General features: G+C 39.0%; 1 pseudogene; it reads right to left on the bottom strand.

Annotated features, from left to right (window-relative positions):
• Positions 1-1874: 1874 nt before the first annotated feature.
• Positions 1875-26934, bottom strand: LOC123618302 (LRP chaperone MESD pseudogene; annotated as a pseudogene).
• Positions 26935-27233: the final 299 nt, after the last annotated feature.

The following is a 27233-nucleotide window of genomic DNA, read 5'->3' on the forward strand; positions in this document are numbered from 1 at the left end:
CAGAGTCAGGTGAGTACCCCCCGTCCCTGCTCATGACCCGCCTCCCACAGCCTCCATCATGTGACACAGCCCCAGGCCCAGCTTCTCCAACAAGTGTGGCTCCAGGAACCAAGGAGACAGGATAGAGTTTGTTGGCCTTTGGAGAAGAGCCATCTTTGTGAACCAGAAGGGGTTGGCGTGTTTTTCACACAGAGGACTCTCTCTTACTGTGCCCGCCACTGCTCATCTGTCCTTGATTCTCCAGCAAACATTCCCTGAGTGACCAGAACTTGACAGGTGCTGGGGCAACAGATGTCATGTGTCTGCAGCCAGCAGCTGCCAGACAAGGAAGCAGACAATTATTTTTCCTTTCTAGAAATGATGTGCCATACAACCACATACCGAGGTGATCGTTTCCCATAGTGAGAGTCAGGAAGACAGGACAACGATGGAGGTGAGAAGGGCCCTTAGGGAAGGAGGGAGGGACCACCCCACCAGGCTGGGGGCTGGGAGGAGAGGGGAGCCACTTTCTGCAGCAGAGGCCTGGACCAAAGTCCTGGCCGGGTGGAGATGAGCTTTATGGGCCTGGACCTTGGTCACTTGGGCCCCAGCACCACGGTCTCCCCCTTGGACCGGGCCCAGGATTCTGGATGCTGGCCGCAGTAGCTTGGGTTTCACTGGCCAATGACTGGATGAGTGAAAACAAACTAAATTACAAACAACCTCACGCAGGTCAGGAACAAATATTTCTGAGCCGTGATCTCACCACCATTAAACTACCCAGAAGTGCCCCCAGCTCCTGCTGTCCTAGCGGAAGTCTGCTCAGTGAGGGAGGGAGAGCGCTCACTACATTGTCCTTGTGGCCCCTGAGATGGCTGACGAGATCCTCAAGGAGGAGGGGGCCTGAGGACACTTTCTTCCCTGGGGAGTGCTGAGCCCATCCTGGTGACTGTGATCCCAGCCCGGTGGGGGCAAGAGATGGCAGGGATGCAGAAGGCTCTCGGTGGCTCATGTGAGGAAGGAAAAACCCACCATCTCTGCCCCCCCAAACCCCCACACTGCCCTCCTGCACACACACCAAGGGCCCCCCACGCCCTCCCCCGCCCCTGTCCTGCCTCTGTCCATGGTACTACCCACTGCTCCCTCCTAGGAGTGTCAATAGCAGCTGGAGGGCCAGCCCCACGTCTCCCCTGACAGTCAGTGTGCGGCACAGAGAAGCCACAGCAGCCCTTCCGGAGAGGGAGGAAGCCACCTGCCTGGGTTTGTTCCTGCTCACAGGGCCGACCCCCCAGGTCCACTTTCTTGTCTGCTCTTGGTCCTCACCTTTCTCACTTGCCCCCAGTGTCAGGACCCTGTACCCTGAGCAGGGGTGGGTCCTCTTCCCTGCCTTCTCCCTCCCTGTGCCCCAAATGCACGCTGTCTTCCCCCTTCTTCCAGCTCCTGCCCAGGTGCCCACGAGGACCGCACGTTTCCCCTTCAGGCCCTCTCCTGGCTACTGCATATCTCCTCCAACTTTGTACTGTTTTCTCCTAAAAGTAGCCTCGACTTCTCCTACCCCAAAAGCACTGATTTGTTCCAGAACCCAAAACAATCTGTGACTGACGGTGACCACACCTGGAACCCATATCAATGACCGGATCATATGGAAATTAATCAAGCAATTTTTCAGTGGGTGAAAGTAAACATACACACCCATTGATTTTATTAATAATATATGTCTATAAAGCACACAAAAATCTTAAAATAGAACCTATTATACATTACAGGACACTAAAACAGGATCTGTTTTCTTTAAACTGCTGTGGTTGGAATTACTGAGGCTGCAATGCTTATCTGTTTTCTACTAATGAAATACTGGAAATTTTGAAGTTGAACAAATTCACAGAAACTCTGAAAAAGAGAACGAATGTTTTAATGTACAAGTTATTTTTTTCAATCTGTCCTAACCTGATTGCAATTTCATAACCTTTTGATAAGCAACTTGTCTTAACTGTACATAGGAGACATCTTGGGAACCAAGAAACTAAGAAACTCTTGTGTCTTAATCAGAAACAAAGAGGTGACCTGTAACAATTCAATCACCCTCTCAGGCTCCACACGTTTTATAAATGAGGCAGAGAGAGAGATTAACTTGTATACCCTCCCTGCACTACCACTGTGTGATCTAAGTTCAGAATAATAGGAGAATAAAAAGATCTAGATACTAAATACATGGCTACACATAATACATCAGTTCAAGATCTGGAAAAAGTAAGTGAAGAACAAAAGAAATGTGGGCTGTTTGGGGAGTTCAATAAAACTTCCTCAGCTCTGGAGACGCCTCCCCCAGGATAAGCACCCACGGAGAAGGGACGTTTCCGGTGCAGCCCGTCCCTCACTCACCACTCAGTGCAGCACACCTGTCTGCTGAAACCTGGTCCTGACCTTCCACTTGACAAAGCTGTGACCTCTGAAGACATGCTCACTTAGGGAAGGGAGATCAACAATTGCTCCTGGCCTTGGCAATCTAGAATCTGTTTGAGGGGAAGGGGTCTGGCCTTGGCAATCTAGAATCTGTTTGAGGGGAAGGGGTCTCTTCCATTTCCGCTCTGAAGCTCTGGTGAGAGGTCTGAGGGGTTCTCGGGGTGCTTTCTTCTCAGGTGGGTTTCTGGTTCATGAACTTCTTTCCTATCACTCCAGAATTGCTTTGTTCCCAGAGAAATGGGACTCGGGTATACAGGACAAAATAATTTAGTTGGAATCTTCATACAGGGCCCCCAATCTGACTCCAGGAGGTTGCTCCCCAGTCTACACGTTCTGTAAGCTGAGCACACAGGCTGGGAAGGTTAGGAGAAGCCCATACTCTGGACCGTGGACTTTGAGCCTAGGGCTCCTGAGAGTAGCAGGAAGGGACCTGTGCCGCTTTGGAGCTGTGAAGGACCTAGCACTGGCTTCCTATTCGCAGCAACTGATTTAGACGACAGATCCAACTCCCTCGCTGCTAGCTATGAACTTGGGTAAATCATTCATCTCTCCCGGCTGGTTTTCTTATTTGCTAAAACAGGTGGTGGTGAAAAATTAAAGAGATGCCAAATGACAGCAACAGCTGTTTAATCATTCATCACAAGCCCCTGGGTTCAACGCTTCACACGTGTCGTCGCTTGGAGCGCAGAGAAGCGGGCTGAAGAGCCCGGTCTCCCTCGGGAGCGCGGCTGAGAGCGGAGCTGGGCCGCTTTGGGAGGCCCAGGATACCTGCCCAGGGCCGCAGTCCTCCGGACGGCCGGCGGCTCAGCCACAGAGTCTGCGCGCTGGCGACGCGCTCTCGCCGCGAGCCGCCCACCTTTCCCCGCGCGGGGCCCTCGAGCTTCCCCGGAGCCCATCCCACACGGGCTGGCGTCGGCCGCGCTCCAACCTCCATGCACCCCGGCAGGCGCGCGGCTCCAGGGAGAGCCCCAGAAGAACTGCAACCAACAGACGGACGCCGCCAAAAGCCAGGCGCCCGCCGCCGAGCGCACATGTGCATAGGGGTGGGAGGCGTGGCCGCTCGCAACTTCCCATCAGCCCCAGCGGGGTGTGTACGCTCCTCCGCGAAGGGTGGGGCCGAGCGCAGGGCTGAGCACATAGTGGTACCCGCGCCAGGAGACCCGGTGGATGCTCGGGAAGATGCGCGGGGTGACTTCAACGCTGGAAGTGAGACCTGCGACCCGCTGGGAATGAAAAACACCCGAACAGCAAGGTTTCTCCCAGGACCAGAAAATAATGATGAATGTTTTTTATTATCCTACTTTTTAAGAGACAAGTTTTCAAGAATTAGTAATATAGAAAGATTTCAGGAAAACCTGAAAATACACGCAAATCAAAAGAAAGAAACAATAAATAGAGCTTCACATCCCGCTCCCTGAGATATGTGGGCTTAACCATGAAAGGTACAACCTTCTGATAGTTTGCAGAAATGCGATCGTATATGATAGGTTTTATCACTAACCTTGCAGAAAACATTTTCATATAAAATATAACCCCAATTATTTTTTCCCAACAACAATAATAATAATAAAGTTATTTTAATAGTATCAAAAGTTGTACAAAATACTTATTATTCCAGTAATAAATGAAAACCTGTAAAGACAGTGACATTTTGTAGAGTATGACGTTTAAAATTTTTTAATAGGTACTGGTTTCTTTTACTTTCCCAGAAAGCAAACTCAATCTATAACAATATGCCAAACAGAATCTCAACAACTTTCTGTGACTTTTTTCTTTTTTCTTTTTTATTGTCTTACTGAACAGGACATTGTAACCTTACTTCTATTTCCAAAAAGTTAGAATGGATTGGGAGGGAACAGTAATGCTTAACATATTAAAAGTCATCTGCTGTTATAATTTTTTTCAGTTTGGAATTGACACCAAAGGAAAAGAATATTTAAGAACTTACTACACAATTTAGCAAGGAAATAATTGAGTATTCAGTTAATCACACTGGACAAATAGACACTTGAGATTAAACTTGCTTTGTAAACCAGTTCACCAATTGCAACAGCATTTCAAAAATATGAAATAAAGATTAACATTTTACATGCAAGTTATTATATTTTTCTTACAATTTTTTAAACAGTGTTTTCCCTAGCTCTGGCCACTCAAACAGCCTAGACAATCTCCCAGTAGCAATGAGCACAGTTAATACTCAGAAATCATCCATGGAAAGTAGACAGTGATCTTTGGAAAAGTGATTCATTGTAAGTCAGGCCAAGAAAAGTACAAGATAAAATTAGGAAAACTTACGGTGCTAGAGAATAAAGAAGCCCTCACAGATCAATGGGGTAAAATACATGTAGGAGCAAGCTTGAGGTGGTACCGACTAGCAAAATTATGAGATCAATTAAAGCACCTAGAATAATAATTTTTTTAAATGAGGAGGGACACTGCCACGTCTGAGAAGATAGAGTAGATGTACTTCTATTCCACCTCCTAAATACAGTTGGAAACCCTGGAATTATATATAAAACAAATAAAAGAAGCCTCTGACAGATGCAGAGAAGATAAACAGCTAGGGACCCCTGGAACCAAGGAGAAAAATAGTGATCAGTTCTTCTTGCTTCAAATGTTCCAAATTTGGAGCTAAAGGAAATGACAACCTGGAAATGCCAAGGGGTACAGACAACAAATGCCCCAAAACAAGCCTGCTGTCTCTAGCCAAAGAACCAGGAAAGGGGCAGCCTAGGAAGATGGAAAGCTTTTAGTCAACAATCACTATACCGCAGACAAATATCACAGAAAGAACTGTGGCTCAATCCCACCCACACCAGTGAAGAGTGAGCAGGAAGCCTCAATTTCCACACTCACCAGTCTGTAATGATGTGCCTCAATCCCCTACACCCCCCTTAACTCCCCACCACATACACACACACACACAATGAGGTGGTGTCAGAAAGGCTGAGAAGGGAACTGGGACATTTGTCTTCATCCAGTAGTAATGAAGGTATCCCTACCATGATTCAGTGGAGAGCATTTGGGGAACCAGAACTCCCACCCTCCCTCAGGAGCCCAACTCAGGTTTCAAAGAAGAGCCAGTGGGAAACATAATGGAATTCTACCTCCAACTTTTAATAAAAAAGCAATACCCTCCAACTCCCCGGCTGGAGCAGTATGAGCGAAAGCCAGCCAAAACAGAAGATTTACATAAGATGCAGAGTCTCTTAAGGTAATATGGAAATACCCAAGTTCTGACTAAAAAATCACTCATAACAAGAAAAAGGAAGCTCTCAAGCTGAATGGAAAAAAAAAAAAAGATAATCAGCGGAAGACTAGAAAAAAGAATATTAAAGTTATCTGACAAAGGCATCACAGCAACCATGATGAAAATGTTTCAACAAGCAATTTCAAACACATTTGACCAAATAAAAAGCTGAAAATCTCAGCAAAAAAATAGGAGATACACAGAACTAGCAAGTGGAATTTTTAGAAATGAAATAACCAAAATTAAAAACTAAGTGGATGGGCTTTAAAAAAGAGAAAGAAAGAATGAAGGGGACAAAGGAAAGGATAGTGAACTTCAAGAAAGGCAGGTGATAAAAACAAAAAAAACAAAAAAAAACAAGAAACAAAATGAACAAATATAAAATATAAACTAAAAGGCAGACTTAAGCCTTAATATATCAATAATAACACTAAATCTTTATGGTCTAAATATGCCAATTAAAAGACAAAGATTGGCAGCGTGGCTTTTTTAAATGACCCAGCTATATACTGTCTAAAAGAAATTATATAGGCAGGTTGGCAGTAAATGTGACAACCAATGGACTAATTCCTCAAAAAAAAAAAAATCATAACTCACCAAGTGTGAAATAGATAATGTGAATAGCTCTATAACAATTAAGGAAGTTGGATTCATAATTTTAAAAACTCCCCAAAAGGGAAATTTCCAGATGTTCTTACTGGAGAAATCTACCAAACACTTAATGGAGAATTAACACCAATTCTACAGAATATCTTTTAGAAAATAGAAGAGGAAGGAACGTTTCCCAATTTATTTGATGAGGATAGTATTCCTCTGATATCAAAACCACACAAAGACATTGCTAAAAAAGAAAACTACAGACCAATATTTCTCATGAATATAGGTACAAAACTCCTTGACAAAATATAAGCAAATATAATTCAGTAATATGTAAAGAGGGTTAAATACATCATGGGATTTATTCCAGGAAGAAATGTTTCAATATTCAATAGAATCCACCGTATTAACAGGCTAAAGAAGAAACATCACATGATGATATCAGTTGATGCAAAAAGAAAAAAAATCACAAAATTCAACAACTACACAAGATTAAAAAATCCCAGAAATACAGGAGTAGAGGGGAACAACATGATAAATAACATACACAAAACCCTCCAACTACCATTATACATTACCATTATACTAGTGACAGACTGAATGGTTGCCTCTAAAATCAGGAAAAAGGCAAGAATGTCACTCTCATCACTCTTATTCAACATACTGCTGGAAGTTTTAGCCAGTGCAATAGACAAGTAAATAAAACAAAGGCATACGAATCAGAAAGACACTAAACTCCCTATTTTCAGATCACGTGATTGTCTATATAGAACATCTCATGGAATATGTATTTTTTAAAGGTTGCAGGATACAAGATAAACATACAAATGTATCAATGGCATTTCTGTATACTAACAACAAACACACAGACATCAAAATTGAAACTACAACACCAACGCTCAAAAAACTTAAATGCTTAGGTGTAAATCTAACAAAACATATACAGGACTTGTATGCAGAAAATTACAAAAGGCTAATGAAAGAAATCAAAGAAGATCTAAACAAATGGAGAGAGACAATATGTTCATGGATTGGAAGATTTATTATAGTAAAGACAATTCTCCCCAAAAATGTAATTACTATTTAAAAATCCCAGCACAATTTTTTGTTTATATAGACAAGATTATTCTAAAATGTATATGGAAAGACAGAAGAGCTAAAGAAAGAAGAATTCACCTGCTAACCAAAATTTCAGAAACCAGGATCTGATTGAAATAAAAAGGTGTTTATTTGGGGTTTGTTAGGACTGCAGCCCAGGAGACACAGATTCAGGAAGCACTTGATATGTTCCTCCAGACTGCAAAATGGAGGTGGTTTACAAAGACAAAAACCAGAAGGTTACAGTTATTTATATGAGTTATTTATCAAGAATTATTCATTGGAGCTGGCAAGAGGTAAGGATGCTTGTCAAGTAAGAATTGGTGGGTCAGATATGGTTGCCTAGTTACAAGCAGAGACCTAAAGACCGTAAGTTTGCAGCCAGCAGGTGTTCTGAATACAGATGTTCTTGGGTCTGGTACAGTTCAAAGAAAGTTCAAGTTCTCAGTGGTACAGAGATGTTTCTGAGACCAGATCCTCAATGGCCATCTGACTCCATTTTTATATACCTGAACTGTGACTATCCCTTCTGAAAACTCTATTCATAAATGAAAAAAACTGATAAATTGAATTTCATCAAAATTAAAAACTTTTATTCCGATACAGACAAAAGTTCACTTTAAAAGAGTGGATTTTATGGTATTTATGGTACGGTATGTTAATTATGCCACAATAAAGCTGGAAAGAAAAAAAAAAGAAAGCTACTGGCAGAAAATATTTGCAAACCACATATCTGATAAAAGACTATTATATAAAGAGCTCTCAAAAGTCAACAGTAAAAAGTAAACACCCAATTAGAAAATTGTCAGAAGACATGAAAAGAGATTTCCCTAAAGAAGAGACACACACAGCTAATAAGCAGAAGGAAAGATATTCAACATTATTAGTCATTAGGGAAATGAAAACCTAAACAATGATGTGCTATCACAACTACCAGAATGGCTAAAATAAAAAACGTAAGTCCACACAAAAACGTGTACACTGTTATTCACGACAACATTACTGGTAATAGCCAAAAAGTGGAAACAAGCCAGATGTCCACAAACCAATGAATGGATAAATAAACTGTAGTACATCCTTACGATGAAATATTACTCAGCCACAAAAAGTAATTAAATACTGACACATGCTACAAAATGCACCTTGAAAACATGCTTAGTGAAAGAAGGCAGACACAAAAGGCCACATGTTGTATATTTCCATTTGTATGAAATATCCACAACAGGGAAATCTACAGAGGCAGAAGGTGGGTGTAGTTGCCAGAGGTGAGGGCAAAGGAGGGAATCTGAAATGAGTGCTACTTAGTGGTTTCTTTTTAGAGCAATGAAAACGTTCTAAAACTAGATAGTGGTAATGATTGCATTAACCCCACGAATATACTAAAAACCGCTGAACTGCACACTTTAAAGTGGTAAGCTTTATGATATATTAATTATATCTCAATAAATTTATTATTTAAAAAAAGCAAATAAAGTTTCTAATAGGAATGCAGTATCACCAGTAAGTTTAAAAATAATTTAACCAGAAAAAGAAAGCAGAGACAACGCTTAATGCTGGTGTGGATATAGAGAAAGTAGGTTACTCCTACATTGCTGATGGTAATGTAAAATGATAGTTATTCTGGAAAACAGTTTGGTAGTTTCTTTAAAAATTAAATATACAACTACAAAACAACCCAGTCTTTGCACACCTGGGCATTTATCCCAGAGAAATTAAAAGTTATGTTCACACAAAAATCTATATACAAATGCTTATAGCAATCTTATTGACAGTCGCCGAAGACTGAAGAAAAACAGATGTTGTTCAACAGTTGAGGGGTTAAACTGTAGTACATCCATACCACAGATACTACTCAGCAACGACAGGAGAGACTGACCTAATGACACACAGCAACCTGATGACTCACCAGAGAATCATGCTGAATGAAAAAAAAAGTCAGTCCCAAAATGTTACATATTGTATGATTCCACTTATATAACATTCTTGAAATGATGAAATTATAAAACTAGAGAACAGATTACTTTTTAAAGACTTTTTAAAAAACTTACATTTATCAACATATTTACCTCTTCCAGCATTTGATAGTTGTTTGTGTAGATTCAAGTTTCCATCTGGTATCATTTATAATATTCCTGGAAAATTTCGTTTTACATGTCATATGATACAGGTCTGTTTCCAATCTTCCTCAAATTTTGTTTATGTGAAAAAGCATGTCAGCTTCATTTTTTCAAGGATGTTTTTGCTGAGTAGAGAATTCTAGGTTGACCTTTATTCTTTCAGCATTATTGTCTTCTGCTTGCTGAAGAATAACGTCTATTATCTTTGTTGTTCTGTGTCTGTTTTCTCAAACTGCTTTTAAGTTTTTATTCCTTATGACTGGTTTTCAGCAATTTGATCATGCTGTCTCTTGTTGAGGTTTTCTTTTGGTTTATCCTGCTTAGGATATCACTGACCTACTTAGATCTACAGGTGTATAGTTTTCATCAAAATTGGAAAGCTTTTGGCCATTGCTTTTTGTTTTTTGTACTTTTTAAAAATTGAAGTATAATCAATTTACAATATTGTGTCAATTTCTGGTGTGCAGCATAATGCCTGAGTCATACATATACATACATATATTCCTTTTCATGTACTTTTCCATTATAGGTTACTACCAGATGTTGAATGTGTTTCCCTGTGCTATACAATATAAACTTGCTGTTTATCTATTTTATATACAGTAGTTAGTATCTGCAAATTTCAAGCCCCCAATTTGTCCCTTCCCACCCCCTTCCCCTCCTGCTAACCATAAGTTTGTTCTCTATGTCTGTGAGTCTGTTTCTGTTTTGTAAGTAAGTTCGTGTCTCTCTCTCTCTCTCTTTTTTTTTTTTTTTTATTCCACCATTAAGTGATACCAGATGGTATTTTTCTTTCTCTTTCTGGCTTACTTCACTTAATGACAACAGATCCATCCATGTTGCTGCAAATGACATTTTATTCTTTTCATGGCTGAGTAATATTCCATTATATATATACCACATCTTTATCCATTCATCTCTCAATGGACATTTAGGTTATTTCCGTGTCTTGGCTGTTGTAAATAGTGCTGCTGTGAACACTGGGGTGCATGTGTCTTTTTGAATTATAGTTTTCTCCAGATATATGCCCAGGAGTGGGACTGCTGGATTATAAGTCTATTTTTAGGTTTTTAAGGAACCTCCATACTGTCCTCCACAGTGGCTGCACCAATTAACATTCCCACCAACAGTGTTGGAGGGTTCCTTTTTTTCCACACCCTCTCCAGCATTTACTATTTGCAGACTTTTTAATGATGGCCATTCTGACTGATGTGAGGCAATGCTTCATTGTAGTTTTGATTTGCATTTCTCTAGTAATTCATGATGTTGAGAGGCCATTCAGTCTTAAAATATTTTTTCTCCCTCACTCTATCCCTGTCCTGGGACTCCATTTACCTGTGTGTTAGACTGCATTCTATTGTCCCACAGATCATTAAAGCTCTGTTTTAGCCCTTGACTCCTTTCTTTTTAGTGCTTTATTTTAGGTAGTTTCTATTGCTGTCTTCAAGCTCACTGAACCTCTTTTCTGCAGTGTAATCTCATCCAATGTATTTTTCATCTCTGGAATTCTACTGGATCTTTTTAATATCTTCAATCTCCCCCATTACAAACTTGAATATATTTTAAATGACTGATAACTGTTTTAAAGTCCTTTACTGTCAGTTATGAGTCTGCTTCTATTGGTTAATTATTCTTGTGGTTTAGGTCACATTTTACAGCTTTCTTGTAAACCCAGTAATATCATACTGCATGCCAGCCATTGTGATTATATTGTTGAATGCTGGGGTTTATTATTAATACTTTTTTTTTAACTTGGCCTCTAAACAATCATTTATAGATCAGTTTAATCCTTTCAGCGTTTATGCTTTTGTAGAGGTAATCTAGACAGCCCTTCCTCCACAGCTCTAGAAATCATCAAAAAGGCATGCTCTATTTGTGGTATCTACTGAATATTCGTGTATTCAGAGATCTCTCAGCTTTGGCTGGTGAGAACTGCAATGACTTTCCAGCTCTTTGCACACTATGGAAATGTTTCAGCTTAGAGCGTCTCAGGAATTGTTTTTCCCTCAGCATGTGTTGCTCACCCAGCTCCGTGGATCTTCACCATCACATGCACAGCCAACTAGTTTTCTGCTTCTTCCATATACTTACAGTTTTCTAGTTTCTGGCAGAAGTACAAGTCCATAGGATTTATTCCTTCGAAAGGATAAATTAATAGGACAAATTCCTATTAATATTTTGTACCTAACATTTGTATACTTTATTATTCTATGAGACTAATGCTAAGTTAGTTGGAATATTTACAAAAACACAGACTGAATTTTTAATTGAAGAGTTTAGCAAAAAAAAAAAAAAAAACCAGTCATACCTATTTATATATGCTGAGAGTACAAATACAAAGATTTTTATACAGTAATTTAAATCTCAGAAATATTTTAAGTATACATTGTGTTTTTAAACTAGAAAAATACTACTTACAGTCCAGACAAGATGGCATACACTCATTTCTAAGTACAATTATAAACTCCAGGAGGCAACCAAAGGAAAACTCTCAAAGGTAGTAAGGCGGCAAACTGGTTTTGGCCATAGGACTGATGGAACAACAGGGCAGGGCGTCTTATATCCCCACGTGCAACATTAGATAGTAATCCAGGCCCAGTGTTGCCAGCCCCAACCTAGCAACAGAAGCAAGTGCACGTAGGTTCATTCATTCCCCCAGATTGAACAGGACAGGGTAATTAACACCAGTTGGACATTCTCTGCCAAAAAACAGAAGAGGGACACTTTACAATGCATTCTGTGACATTAATATTAGCCTGATATAGCGCAGAAAAAGAAAACTACAGACCAGCACCTCTCATGAACTTACACACAAAAATCTGTAACATGATAGCAGTGAGCCAAATCCAACGATGTATAAAAAGTATACACTGTGACCAAGAGGGACTTATTCCAAATTGTAAGGTTGGTTAAACATTACAAAAGTAATAATGTAATCCATCATATAAATAGGGTAATGAAGAAAAATCATATGATCATATCAAATGCAGAAAACCATTTAACAAAATCCAACACCTGGGCAAATACCGAGCAAGTCAGGAATAGAAAGTGTACAGAAAAGTGTTAACATAGCCAGCCTGAGACTAATATCTTTAGGAAGGCCTGCTCGCAAGGCTGGCCTGTGGCGGGCAGCACCTGGATTTGCTGAGTCCTATTAGTCCTCCAAGCAAGTCACCAAACCTAGGGGAGGTCTTGGGGACGCACAAAAGAGAGTGAAATTACCTCAACCTGATAAAGAGAATCCATTTTTTAGATATACAGCTAACAGCATACTTAATGTGGAAGGACTGAATGCTTTTCCCCTAAGATCACGAACAAGCAAAGATGTCTACTCTCACCACTCTCAGTCAGCATAGTATTGGAAGTTCTAGCGACTACAATGAGCAAATGGGGGGGGGGAGCCTACAGAGTAGAAAGGAAAGAATAAAATTATCTCTATTTGCAAATAACAGGATAGTCTACAAATAAAATCCAAAGGAATCTACAAAAAAAAAAAAAGAGAGAGAGAGATAATTCCTATAAATAATGAGTTCAGCAAGATTAGAGTACAAGAAAAACAAAGAAAAATCAACCACATTTCTATAAATCAACAATAAACATTCAGAAATCAAAACTTAAAAACACATACCATTTAGAATAGCTCTAAGGAGGGTATAGCTCAGTGGTAGAGTGCCTGCATAGCATGCGTAAGGTCCTGGGTTCAATCCCCAATAACTCCATTAAAAATAAATAAATAAATAAACCCAATTACCCCCCTAAGATTTTTTTAATAAATAAATAAATTATAATAACTCCCAAGAAAATTAAATACCTAGGTATACACTTAATAAAACATATACAGGATATGCATGCCAAAAATTATAAAACACTGATGAAAGAAATCAAAGACCTAAATAAATAAAGAGATGCACCATGTTAATAGATTAGAATACCCAATATAATTAAAAAATAGATCAATTCTTCCCAGACTGATCTTCAGATTAAATACAATTCCTATCAAAATCGCAGTAAAATTTTTTGTACACATAGACAGGCTTATTGTAAAATTAACATGGAAAAAACAGATACCTAGAATAGCTAAAACAATCTTGATAAAGACTGAAGGGGGAAAAAATCAGTAATTTTGTCTATATGTGTGTATACACATGCACCAGTAGTCCAGACAATATGGTTTGGTGATGAAATAGACCCAGATCAACAGAACAGAACAGAGAATCCAAACACCCACACATATATGTTAACTGATTTTTGGCAAAGGTGCAAAATTAACTCAATGGAGAAGGAATAGCCTTTCAACAAAAGGTACTAGGACAATTTTATATCTATAGGCCAAAAAGATGAACCAAAACCTCACTCTCCTATACAAAAATTAACTCAAAAAATATTGTGGACTTACAAGTAAAAAGTAAAACTATAAAACTGTTAAGAAGTAGGAAAAAATCTTCACAGTCAAAGGCTTGGCAAAAAAACTCTCAGACCTGACACCAAAAGCATAATCCATAAAAGGACAAATTAATAAATCAGACTCCATAAAAATTAAGAATGTTCACTCTGTGAAAGGCCATGTAAAGAGAATGAAAAGACAAGCTACAGACTAAGAAACAGCATTTGCAGACACATGTCTGACAAAGGACTAGAATCTAGAAAATATAAAGAACTCCCAAAATTCAATAGTAAGAAAATAATCCAACTTAAAAATGGGCAAAAGACAGGAATAGACATTTCTTTGAAGATGATACATAGATGGCAAATAAGCACATGGAAAGATGTTCAACACTAGCCTCAGGGGGGTGCAGGTTAAAACCACAGTGACCTACCACTGCACACCAATCAGAATGGCCAAAGTAAAAATTTTTTAAAATAGTGACAAACCAAATGCTGGTGAGGATGTAGAGAAAGTGGATCGCTCATACACTGCAGGTGGGAGCATAAAATAACACAGGCACTCTAGAAAGAAAGTTTGTCAGATTCATTAAAAACTAAACGTGCAACTACCATACCACGTAGCATCTGTCCTCTTTGGCATTTATCTCAAAGAAGTAAAAAGTTCCATTCATTAAAAAAAAAAAAATTCTCTACACAAACATTCATAGTAGTTTTATTCATTATAGTTCAAAACTGGAAACAGCCCAGGTGAATGGGTAGACTAACTTTGGTACATCCACACCTTGGAATAGCAATAAAAAATAAAGAAAAAAGAATAAACTATTGATATACACAAAATGTGGATGAATGACTCTTCAGGGAATTATACTGTGAAAAAAGTCAATTACAAGAGGTTACCTATTGTATAATTACATTCATATAACATTTTAATGACAAAATTTTAGAAATGGAGAACATATTATCAGTTGGCAGAAATAAGAATAAGGGAGATACTGTAGGGCAGTGGATGCAGTTATAACAGAGCACACACAGAATCCTTGTGGAGATGGAACTGTTCTGCATCCTGACTGTGGCGGTGGATCCCACAGTCAGTGGTGGATACATGAATCTGCCCATGAGATAAAATCGCACAGAGCTAAGTATATATACACATAAAAGAGTACAAATAAAATTGAGAAACTGAACTGATCAATGGATTCTATCAATAATGTCATTATCCCGGCCGATATGTGTACTACAGTTCTGTAAGATGTCACCACTGGAGGAAACTGGGTACACAGGGTCTCTCTGTATCACTTCTTACAACTGCATCTTACAACCTACAATTATCTCAATAAAAATTTCAACTAAAACCAAAAAAAAAATCACATAGGTACTAAGCATGGGACACCTTATGTATTTCATATTAAAATTATGAAATAAAAATTTTATGAGTTATTAAGCAAATATATACTTCCTACTATAATGTTGGTTTCCAATAAACAAATCATGCAGAGTTTCTCTTATATAGCATACTTACACATATTCTGCAGAAGAAAAGGCCTCTTCTTTTTTTTTTTACTTTTTAAACTCTTTTGGACCTTGTAACATCTTCAAAACACTAATAAAGTTACCAAGTTATTGATTCTTTGCTATTCAGTGAGCAAAAGATTGTGGCAAAAGATTTCTCATATTTATTGGCCCCCCAATCTCATAGCAGGCTGTTCTGCTACACAATGAATCCAACAAGAGGGTGAAGTACTTCTTTTTTCCTTTTTATTAGAATTATTACAGTTCGACTGCACACACACGTTACATTGCATGTAAATACGTACAGTAGACTCTCCTTTATAAATTCGCTGAGTGACTTCTTGCTGAGACTGTTCTCACTGTCAGCACACTCATAGTATGTCTCCCACCCCCCCGATAATTCTATGGTGCTTACTTAAAGCTGACTTCTCACCAACAGCCCACCTCCCACGCTCATTAAATTCACAGTGATTTTCCCTTGTATGAGTCCTCTGATGAATAGTGAATGTTAGTCTATCAGAAAAGACTTTCACACGTTCATTATATTCATAGTGCTTCTCCCATGAGCTTGCTCTCTTCAGAGTAATGAAAACTGCCCCGTCACTGAAGGCTTCCCCATATTCATTATATTCAAAACAATGCTTCAGAGTTTGAGTATCTTGATGCTGAAATAAGTCCTCATTTTGGCTGATGGTTTTTCTACTTCTATAATACTCAAAAACTTTCTCTCTGGTGGGGAGGGTACAGCTCAACTGGTAGAGCACATGCTTAGCATCCACAAGGTCCCGGGTTCAATCCCAAGTACCTCCTCTAAAAATAAATAAGCAAACCTAATTACCTCTCTCCACTAAAAAATTTTAAAAAAAATCTTTCTGGAATGAGAATTCTTGTGTTTTGTACAGAGGAATACTTTCCCATGTGCATTAAACTTGTCAAGCCTCCTTACAAAGGCGTTTCTATTACTAAGAATTCTGAATCAGAATTCAAACTCATTCCATATGGTCATATTTATTAGGTAATTTTCTTGATAAAATAGGGTTTGTATCCAGAGAAAATGTTTTTCCTATTACACTATTCCCCTCTTTAGCCAGCATTTTGTTGTTGACAAAATCAACTTTCCACAAATGCTGCTCTTCCTTTTCCTGGCTCTTCTCCAACAGGTCAACTACGCAGAAGTCTAGAAATAAAAATAATTTACCATAGTTTATAAATGTTAACATATTTCTTATGAAAAGAAGACATTCTCATGTCTTAATTCTAGCCCAGTCTTTTGCTGTGAAAATAATCCTGAGGGCATACTGCCTTGCTCCTCTAGGTTTGAAAAATAAATAAATAACTTGCAGTGCTGGAAAACGGGGAATCTGGCAACAAAACATGATAACTTGGCACTTCAAAAATGTTTATTGTGGTCACCATTTTGCAATATATGCCAATATAAAACCTTATGTTGTATACCTGACACTCAAATGTTATATGTCAATTAACATCTCAGTTTTTAAAAATGTGACACTCAAAAGTAGACAGAGCAGAGAACTTGAAATAAGCACAACAAATAAATTTTTAAAATGTTTGAGTGACTGTTTAATCCTGGGATGGGGAACCTCACAGGGAACAGAATCAGCCCAACAACTCAACAAATAGTAAGTAGAACCACAAGGAAAATTAATAGACAATGATGGTGAGAGGAGATATGAAGGAGCAATTAGACCTGGAAAAGTCACCTGAAGCAAGAGCCTCACTAACATACAAGCCTACAACCTCATCCCCCTCTCTTCTATTCCACATAACACCACCAAATTAAATTCCAGAAAGCATTCACTTCCATCACAGATAAAAGGAAAACCTAGGCTATATTTGCATTCTTAATGGGATTCACAATGAATAGTAGAGTCAAAATGAAGTACATATTCAGGCTATTCTAATAACAGGATCAGATGCACATCTTATTCCTCTAGCATATAATCATCTAAAACTTACAGAACTTCACTTATACAATCAATTATCCATCATCATTAGAGTCCAGAGTGCTTCTACCCATCTCTTTACACTCAACTGATTTGTCTAATAATTGTGCAATTCTTCTTCTGTCGATTTTCTGCTCTTTGCAATTAATGGCAGAAAATAAAAATTCTAAATCTCAATCATAGTCAATAAAAGCTAAAATAAGGAAAAGAAAAAAAGAAAGAAAGAAAAGTAAGAAAGAGAGAGAAAGAAAGAGAACACATGAGGTGTCTCCACACTCCTTGTCCTTGTCATGAAGGTATGAAAGAGGTGCTCAACTGATGCAGTATTCCAAGGAAGTCAATAATAAAACTGAAGGATGATATAAATGGTGAAGATTTACTTCACTTGCATTGTCCTTCTAAGAAATTCTATCATCCTTCTATTTTCTTATATGTTAGTGTATTTTAGCACTGTTGGACATAAGTGATGAGTAGTGTTGGAATAATTGCCAGGGTGATAAAGTAGCAAAACATTTCAAAATATATTAAAATAAGATCACAACAGTCTCATGTTTCTTAGATTTATAAACAAGACCAAATCACCCACTGCAAGATAAAATGAGTTTTACTCAATTTAAAAATGTAAATAAATATTCTCTTTGTTCATCCAAGGGAAGTTTTTATTTTAATTTTTAATTACAAGAAATTATGACAAGGTAACCACAAATCAAAAGCAAACAACAGAGTCACAAAAACCAAAAAGAAACCAAGCTAATACAAAAGAAAATTATCAAACCAGAAAAATACCATATGATATCAGTTATATGTGGAGTCTGAAAAAAAAAATAAAAAAAGACAAATGAATTTACTTACAAAACAGAAACAGACTCAGACATAGAAAATAAACTTATGGTTACCAGGTGGGGGAAGGAGGTGGGAAGGGATAAATTGGGGGTTCGAGATTTGCAGATATTAACTAATATATATAAAATAGATAAATAATAAGTTCATACTGTACAGCACAGGGAACTATATTCAATACCTTGCAGTAATCTGTGGTGAAAATGAATATGAAAACGAATATATGTATGTTCATGTATGACTGAAGCATTGTGCTGTACACCACAAATTGACACAACATTGTAAACTGACTCTACTGCAATAAAAATATACATAAAAAAAAAGAAATTATGAAAGTCACAAAACATCAACTCTTGCAAATAATTAGAACTGCTTCAAAAAGAAATTCAAAAACTAAAGTTGGGTACACTACAACCCTGATGGTATAACTGACACTTAGTATTTTATTTAGTCTAATATTTGAAGTATATCATTATTTCTTTTCATATTCCAATAATGGAATATAGTGCATTCTTTTTATATTTCATAGGTACTTTTCAAACACTGTATACCTATATTTGGAAAAATCCATATTGACAATATTTGTTTAATAAGGTTTAGTCCTGTTGAATGTATTGTAATTACTAAAATATCTAGGTTGGTTTCCTCCACTGCACTTACAGTTTCCACTTTTTCTAAGTTTCATTTGCTTTTCCCCTCTCTTTCATTGTCTTTTTTTGATCTGATCCAAGATATTTTTTTCTTTTCCATTTTATTCTTTTCAAAAGTTTAGAAGTTACACATTACTTTTGACATTTACTCATTAAATCTGACCTTCACATTTAACTGAAAAACGCTCATTCTAAACAATACAAGGATATTAGAACATGAGTCTAATCAATTGGTTAAATAATTTATATGCTATCATTTTTCAATATTTTATTTTTGTTGTTTTTATACCCAACAGAATAAACATTACTACTACAGATCTTTCTCAACTTACAGTAGGTTATGTCCCCCAAAACTCATTGTAAGTTGAAAATATCACAAGCTGAAAGTGCATATAATACACCTAACCTACTGAACATCATAGCATAGCCTCACCTACCTTAAACGTATTCAGAACACTTACATTAGCCGACAGTTGGGCAAAATCGTCTACTGCAAAGCCTATTTTATAATAAAGTGTTCAATATCTCATATCATTTATTGAATACTGTATTGAAGGGAAAAGCAGAACGGCTGTCTGGGCCCAGAATGGCTGCCCACCCCAGTGGACGTGCGGCTGACTGGGGGCTGCAGGTGCCCCTGCCCAGCAGCACCAGAGAGGATCCCACACCAGATCTCTGGCCAGGGAAAAGAGCAAAATTCAAAGTATGGTTTCTAGTGAATGTATATCACCTTCACACCAATAAAGTTGAAAAATCATGAGATGAATCATTATAAGTTGGGGATCATCTGTAAATATTGTTTAAAAAAAACAATATTTGTTTTAAGTACCCACATCCTCACGTATTTCCTTCCAAAATTGCTTCTCCTCAAGTTCCCCCAACTGAGTTACAGGTATTACCAGGTATCCAGTGCCTCTGGGAAAAAATTTTTGAGTTTTTCCCTTGATTATTCTCTTTCTCCTGTACCCATAATCCAATCTAACAGCAAATCCTCTCTTGGCTACAACTTCAAAATGTATCAAGAATCCAACCTTGCCACTTTAATTTTACTATTTCCAAGCCAGTACAACGCACCACAATCTCTCACATGGAGAACTTCTAACTATCCTCCTGACTTTATTCTTCCCTCCACCCCACCTTCTGTCAGCATTTCTACTGTACAGCAACCAGAGATATACCTGAATCCAATTAGAACATGTGCTCCTTTGCTCAAACCCTTCCAATAATTCTGTTTCAGTTAGAATTAAGGAGTTTTCGGGAAGGAAAACAGCTCAGTGTTAGAGTGCGTGCTTAGCATGCACAAGGTCCTGTCTTCAATCCCCAGTACCTCCATTAAAAATTAAAAAAAAAAAAAAACCCTTACTAGAACTAAGGAGCTTTCAACAGCCAGTAAGGCCACACAACCTGGCCCCAACTACCTCTCTGACACCATCTCTAATACACTCTCCGTTACTCACTGACCTCTATCCAGCCTGGCACACATACTCCTGGCCTCAGGTTCACGGCATCTGGCTGGAATATTCAAAATCTACTGCCTCACTCCATTCACATTTGTGTTAATTATAATATTGACCTCAAAGAGGCTCTTTCCTGACACACTTTCATAAACAGCACATTTCATTCTCTTGCCACTAAAATGCAGTCATCATATTGTTAGAAGTTGTATCCTCAGCACACAAGACAAACCTGGCATACAGTAGATGTCAAATTAATACTTATTGAATGAATACATAATATATGATTAAAAGAAGACAACTGAAATTGATGTGGAAAGAATAATCAAATATTTAAACAGAGAGGCAAGAATTGGATTTTTGGAAGAAAACCCAAGAAGAAACCATTTAGCTGTTATCTGCCAGTGTGATTATGCATCTGAGGCATAAAGGCCAATTATTCACTCGATCACTTACAAAGTTCTACTAACTCTACAAAAAAATTCCTGAAAAATCTCAAAGATGCCAACAACTGAACTAACTCTCTGGGATCCAGTTCCTCCCCAGGTTACAGTAACCTCTGTGCTCACTAACTCCCCTGGGCGGCTCTGGCTTTGGGACTCTTCCTCTAATACCCATGGCTCTTCTCTTTGCTCCAATTTGAAAATCACCTCCGGTTTGGTAACACAATACCCTGTAAAGGGGAAATTGCATAGGACTTGGAACAGGTGGCCTGAAGTTCAGGACCCTTAAAAGAGAACAAAGCTACGCCTGCACGAAGGTAGGTCCACTTGAACATTTCACTGGGGAAGAGGAAACAAATGTTCTCTGTAGTCCCTGAAAGGGATCCATCACCTCTGACCCCTGAATTTCAAATCTATAAATCATTAATCTCTACAAAGAAACCACCTATATTAGCAGCTAAAAAGGAAACAAATGTTACTTGAAGTTACAAATTATGCAATCCCTTACCCACGAGAGGAGGTGGCTATAGTTCTCCAGCATCATGTCCTTGTACAGGGCCCTCTAAGCAGGGTCCAGGTGCTGCCACTTCTCCTGGGTGAAGCCCACAGTCACATACTCGAATGACACTAGCCCCCTGAAACAGCACATCTGTGTTCAATCCAGAGTGACCAGAACTGGATAACACGCAGTGTGCTGAGGATCTAACATCCTGCCACGTTCACAGTTAACAGTTGAATGGAAAATGCAACATAGGAACCCTCGTGTCACTATTGTATGTTGTGGGAAAATGAGGAATCCTGGCATAAGGACCTGCCCGTGTATTAATTTCTTAATCCACACAAAAAGTGTATGAGGTGCTGCCAGTGTGCCAGGAACTCTTCCGATTTCTGGGACTATGAAGATCAATAAAAGAATAATCCTTAATCTTGCTCTCAAGGAGTTTATAATCAGATCAGAAAACATATTTAAACATAAATATCTGCAAAAAAAATTGTATAGAAGCAATGCTAAAAGTCTCTGAAACATAAATGGGTAGTTGCAAAGGGGGGAGAAAAGTTTAAGTTCTATTTTGCATTATCAGGTTGAGCTTTACTGAGGGGTAAAGCACTAAGTCTTGACACAAAATCATGTGTTCTTTATAAATCTGGGCAAACTACATAAAAAAGGCATGGAAGCATTAAAAAAATACTTGATAATTATTGGAACTACATGATAGGAGAAAAGGGTTTGAGATGCATTAAGATAAAGCCTCAAAGATAATCAAGAGCAAGATTATAATTGAGGACATGATCCTACAGCCTAAGGGTTCTGAAATATTTGATCATTATTAAATGATTAATTAAAATTGGAGCTAATTAAAATTGGAGCACTCACCTAGCACAGCTATTTATGTATTTATATATACATGAAATCTCATTATTTTTCAAACTCAAATATCTGTATATAGGTACGTTGATAATTCCTTCCCATATTCCAATAGCTTCTCTTGGGCACCCCTGGGAAAATGTCAAAGTGTGGTCCATAGGTCAACATCAGCGTCGGCTGGGAACCTGCCAGAAATGCAGAATCCTCAGGCCCCATTCCACACCTAACATCACAGCCAGTTTCCAAGATGGTCACCGACGATTCTCACCTCTCAGGATTCATGACTGCATGCAGTCCTCTCCCACACTAAACAGGGCTGACCTCTGTGACCAACAGGATGTTGCAGAAATAGCAGAGTATGACTAATGAGGCCAGGTCACAGAAGAATACTGTTCCTTCCACTCTGCCCCTTCATGGATCACTTTCTCCAGGAAAAACCACCTGCCGTGTCACAAGGACACTCCAGCAGCCCCAAGGAGAAGTCCACCTGGGGAGGAAATGAGGCCTCCAAACATCAATACTAATTTGCCAGCCATGTGAGTGAGCCATCACAGAAGCAAATCCTCCAGCCCCAGTTAAGCTACAGCCTCATGAGGCCCCTGCATGAGATAGTAAGTGTTTCTTGCTGTCTTAAGCAGCTTGGGGTACATTCTAGTGCAGCATTAGATAACTAATACAGATATTCTGGGAGTGGGACTTATCGAACTGTGTTTTAAGAAGCCTTCCAGGTATGAGACACTGAAGTTTAAAACCCAGTGATCTAGGGGAGTCAAAAATAAGAACACTAAAGGAATGTGAGGACTCTGGCACCTACAGCTACAACCAACACTAAATATAGCCCAACTCCTAGCCAGAATAACATAAATCCTCACACTAAAAACTTACTTACCTCAGTTCTATTACCAGATACATGTCCAGCTCATAACAAATGACTGCAAGACAAACCAAAAAGCAAAAAAAAACAGACTCAGAAAAGATGAAGAAATCATCAGAACAGACTCAGATACAACACAAATGTTGGAATTATCAGACAAGGAGTTTAAACTAACTCTAATGTGTTGAATGAAAACATTAGACAACATTCAAATACAAATGAGTAATATAAGTAGAGAAATAGAAATTCTAGGGAAGAATCAAAATCAAGTGCTAGAAGTCAAAATGCACGAGTCACACACGAGCCAAGGAAAGAACCAGTGAACTTGAAAACAGGGCAACAAGAACGTCACAAACTGAAATGTGAAGAGAAAAAGAAAGAAAAAAACAGAACATCCAAAAACTGTGGGACAACCTCAAGAAAGTATAATATATATATAACTCGAATACCAAAAGAAGAAGGAACAGAGCCAAAGAAATACCTGAAGTACATAACCAAAAACAGTCAAAAACTAATGACAAATCCAGAAGTCGGAGACTATCAAGCTGGATAAATACCCACAAAAACCACATCTAGTCATATCATATCAAACTGAAGAAACCTCCAAAACAAAAGATCTTGAAAGAAGCTAAGAAGGCGGGGCGGGAGGAGGGTAGCTGATGCGGTGTGAACCTTACCTTCAAAGGAACAAGGATAAGAATTACAACAGAAGTCTCAGAATCCATTCAAGCAAGAAGAGAGTGGAGTGAAATATCCAAAGTGATAAAAGAAGAAAACCACCAACCCAAAATTAATGAAAAAGACACACTGAGTCATACGTTTATATAATTCTGAATGACAAGGGTAAACTCTTACAAGCTTCCTGATGAAAGAACAGCTGACTCACAAAGTAAAAAGAAGTACCCTAGCTTTGGATTTCCCCTCTGCAGTGGCAAAAGCAAAAAGACCGTGGGATTACAAGAGAAGAATTTCAATGGAGGAATATTATACATTTAAAAAAAACTGTCTTTCATATGAAAGGCCCCCAAATCAGACGTATTCAAATGAGCAGGGCCTCAGGCAATAAATCACCATGTAATCTCTGCAGAGAAAACACTAAGGAGGTGCTAACAAGCTGCCAAACAAGTCTCAAGCAAGGGGAAGGCGAAAAGGACAGGAAAGAGTGAGAAACAACAGATCTTGTTATTGACGTATGGTTACAACTAGATGGATGATATTAACATGATTTGAAATGTATAACATAATGTTCGAGAAGACCTCCTGAAAGAGAAAAGACTTTCCGTAAGAGAAGAGCCAGTAATATACTGACAAGTTAGCACAATGGAGTCTGGGTGTGGAGTGGGTTAGACGGGCAACTTCAAACTTACTAAGGTCATCCAAGAGGGGCCAGGGAAGAGGAGCAGCAGATGAGCAGTGAAGTCATCCTGATATGTTAGGACATGTAAGTTCAGTTGTAATACTTAGGTGTGGGTTGGCAGCTCTGAGAATTGAATATCACAAAACTACCAAATTAACAGAGAAGAAAGATGAAATAATGAAAAATATGAATATGCCAGAAAAGGTAAAGATTCTGAAAAAGTATAATTAGTAGTATAAGTTATGATATAGGTTCATTCCCGGGTTTTGGCACCAAAAAAATAAATAAAAAATAAGAAAATTAATTATGATACATATTGTATTATGTGTACTCAAAAGCAGTATTTAGGAAACTAAGACAGATATATAAAACCAAATACATGAATTATCACAGACACTGTGAAAGGATATATTTCTTATCCAATACAGAATGTCATTTTTGTCTAAAAAAACAAGATGTTGCCATTTGTTGTTTACCAAAAATAAATCTAAAACAAAGCGATAAAGAATGTTTATAAAAGAAGGAATGGAATGCACAAAATATTACAAAAAATGCAAATAAAAGGGAAGCACGCATGGTCTTATTTATATCAGATTAAGAAGAATTTGTAGCCTTTAACTTTTTTTTTAAATAAAGTACTCATACTGTACTTTCTCTTAAAAAAAGGGGGGGGGGAAATAGGTGCTATGAGGCAAAAACAAATACACATCACTATAAACCAGTAAGTGTATTTTTTTTTAAACAAATGAATAGTAGCTTCCACTGGGGCAAGGCAGTGGCAGTGGGGAGGTGAAGACGTTTGACTTTGTACCATTCTTCGGTGTTGATGTTTCCTAACCATGTGCTATTTTTAATTTGTTAAAATCACAACGGAAGTTTTTTTTACAAGTAATTTTAGTTCTTAAAAATGACACCTGTATATAAATTCTGCAGCTCTTATTCAGAGTGGGCTCTGACATAGAACAGCAAAATTAGACAGGCAGTATATCATGATAGTACCATACGAAAAACACTACAAATTTAGGCACTATATTCAAAAAAAAAAGAAGTTTAGAAATGAATGAGGTTACCAGTCCTCTGCTACCCCCCCCCCCCGCAAGGGTCTCTGCTGATGCCTGATTTACACCCTTTAAAATGATCACATTAAATGGAATACACAGCTCTCAACACCAGCATGACTCTTTCCTAAATAAAGTCCTCTTCTGACAGTCCCCCCTGAACAGACAGACCCCATAAAACCTGATAGACACCAAGAGCTCTCTGTAACCGAGGAGAGGAATTCAAGTCCAAGAAACTCAAAGTGAATACTCAGGATTTCCAAGTTACGTAATTTTCCGCTCTCTGCGTCTTCTGCATAGATCTGTGATTTACACACCCTGATTGTGTACTGAGATGCCGGCGCTCCCACAGTAATGGTAGTGATGTCTGCGGCATGAAGAGCTTGATTCAATTAAATCAAGAGTTTTAAAGTTTGATTAGAACCTGGTATCCTTTCAGTTAAGGGAAAATGGAACGCCCGGACGCAACAAGCTGCCACGTCTGAGGTGCACTGAGGGGAGCCGTGCCACAGTCCGACTGGCGGCCTCCCCACGCACATTTAAATGGAAAAAAGCAACACCGTCAGCTTTCCGTCTAAAGTTATTTGATAGTAGACGTCAATGTGTCAGGGTCCCATGTTAATTACAAAGCCTCTGTCTTCTTACTGGAAGACTTTTACACCGTAATTCTTATGCTGACCACAAACTGGTCACGAGGCAGACCTTTCCTAGAAGAAACTGGAATTCCATTCGTGTGTGGTTCCCCACGCCCGCCCCCATCCCCGCGCGCACGCTCCCCCGCAGAGCGGCGCAACCCCCTCACAGCTCTTCTCTTTTACTCACAGCTCTGTTGTCTTCCTCTGAAGCCCGGGCCTTTGGCTCTCCCTCCTTCTTTTTGCCTTCTCTTGCTTGGTTTTATTTTTCTCTTTGCTTCCTCCTCCTTTGCCAGGATACACCTGTCCCTCCAGAGTTACATCAGCGCACCTGTCTTGACTGACCAAAAAGCCCTTGCTCTCCCAGGCGCAGCTTCCATCACGAAGCATGACGATAGCGCGTTCTGACCCCACGAGGAGCCTCTGGACGTCGTAGGTGGCATTGAAAAGACTGCCGTGCCAGAGGCTCGTGATTTCCTCCGTCTCCTTCTCCTTGGGGCTTCCCGACACAGTGACAAACATCATGAGAATCTTGCCCTTTTTCGTCACTTTCAGCATGCTCTCAGGCTTGCTGGGGTCTCTCTGTGAGAAGGCAACAGTAGCGGAGGGTCTCCTGCTCCCGGAGGTCTCCTTCTATGCCGTCATCTCTCTCCCGCTGTTCCAGAAGACGAGCCGTGTCCGCATCACTGTAGTCGCGAATGTCCTTCTTCTTCCAGGGAGGCGGGATGGCCTCGCTGGGCGTCTCGGGGGGCCGACGGCGGCCAAGACCCGAGCTGGCAGCAGCAGGAGCAGCAGCAGATCAGACACACAGAGAAGGTCCATGGCGGCACCTGTCCAGCCGGAGGCCGCCACCTTGGCCGCGCAGCACCGGCCGCCAGACGCTGCTGCCTTAAACTTTCAACAGGGCAAACAAAGGCAGGTACCATGTAATGATCAATGATAACATCAACCAAGGCTCAGGTCACATCTGTATGTATCCAAATAGATAACAGAAAAACTGTTACAATGACAAGATAGTTTGATTAAAGAGAACAAATCATAATTACACTAAGAGACAATATATCTCTGTCAACAAGAAAGGACTACCAAGCAGAGTTCACCGAATTCTCATGTTCAGGTAATTAATGACAGCTAAATTCACTGGGCAGTTACTCAGAAGAATGTCTTTCGTGGAATATTTTAAATATATATTATCT

The sequence above is a fragment of the Camelus bactrianus genome, chromosome 11 (assembly GCF_048773025.1).
Source record: "Camelus bactrianus isolate YW-2024 breed Bactrian camel chromosome 11, ASM4877302v1, whole genome shotgun sequence".
Taxonomy (NCBI): Eukaryota; Metazoa; Chordata; class Mammalia; order Artiodactyla; family Camelidae; genus Camelus; species Camelus bactrianus.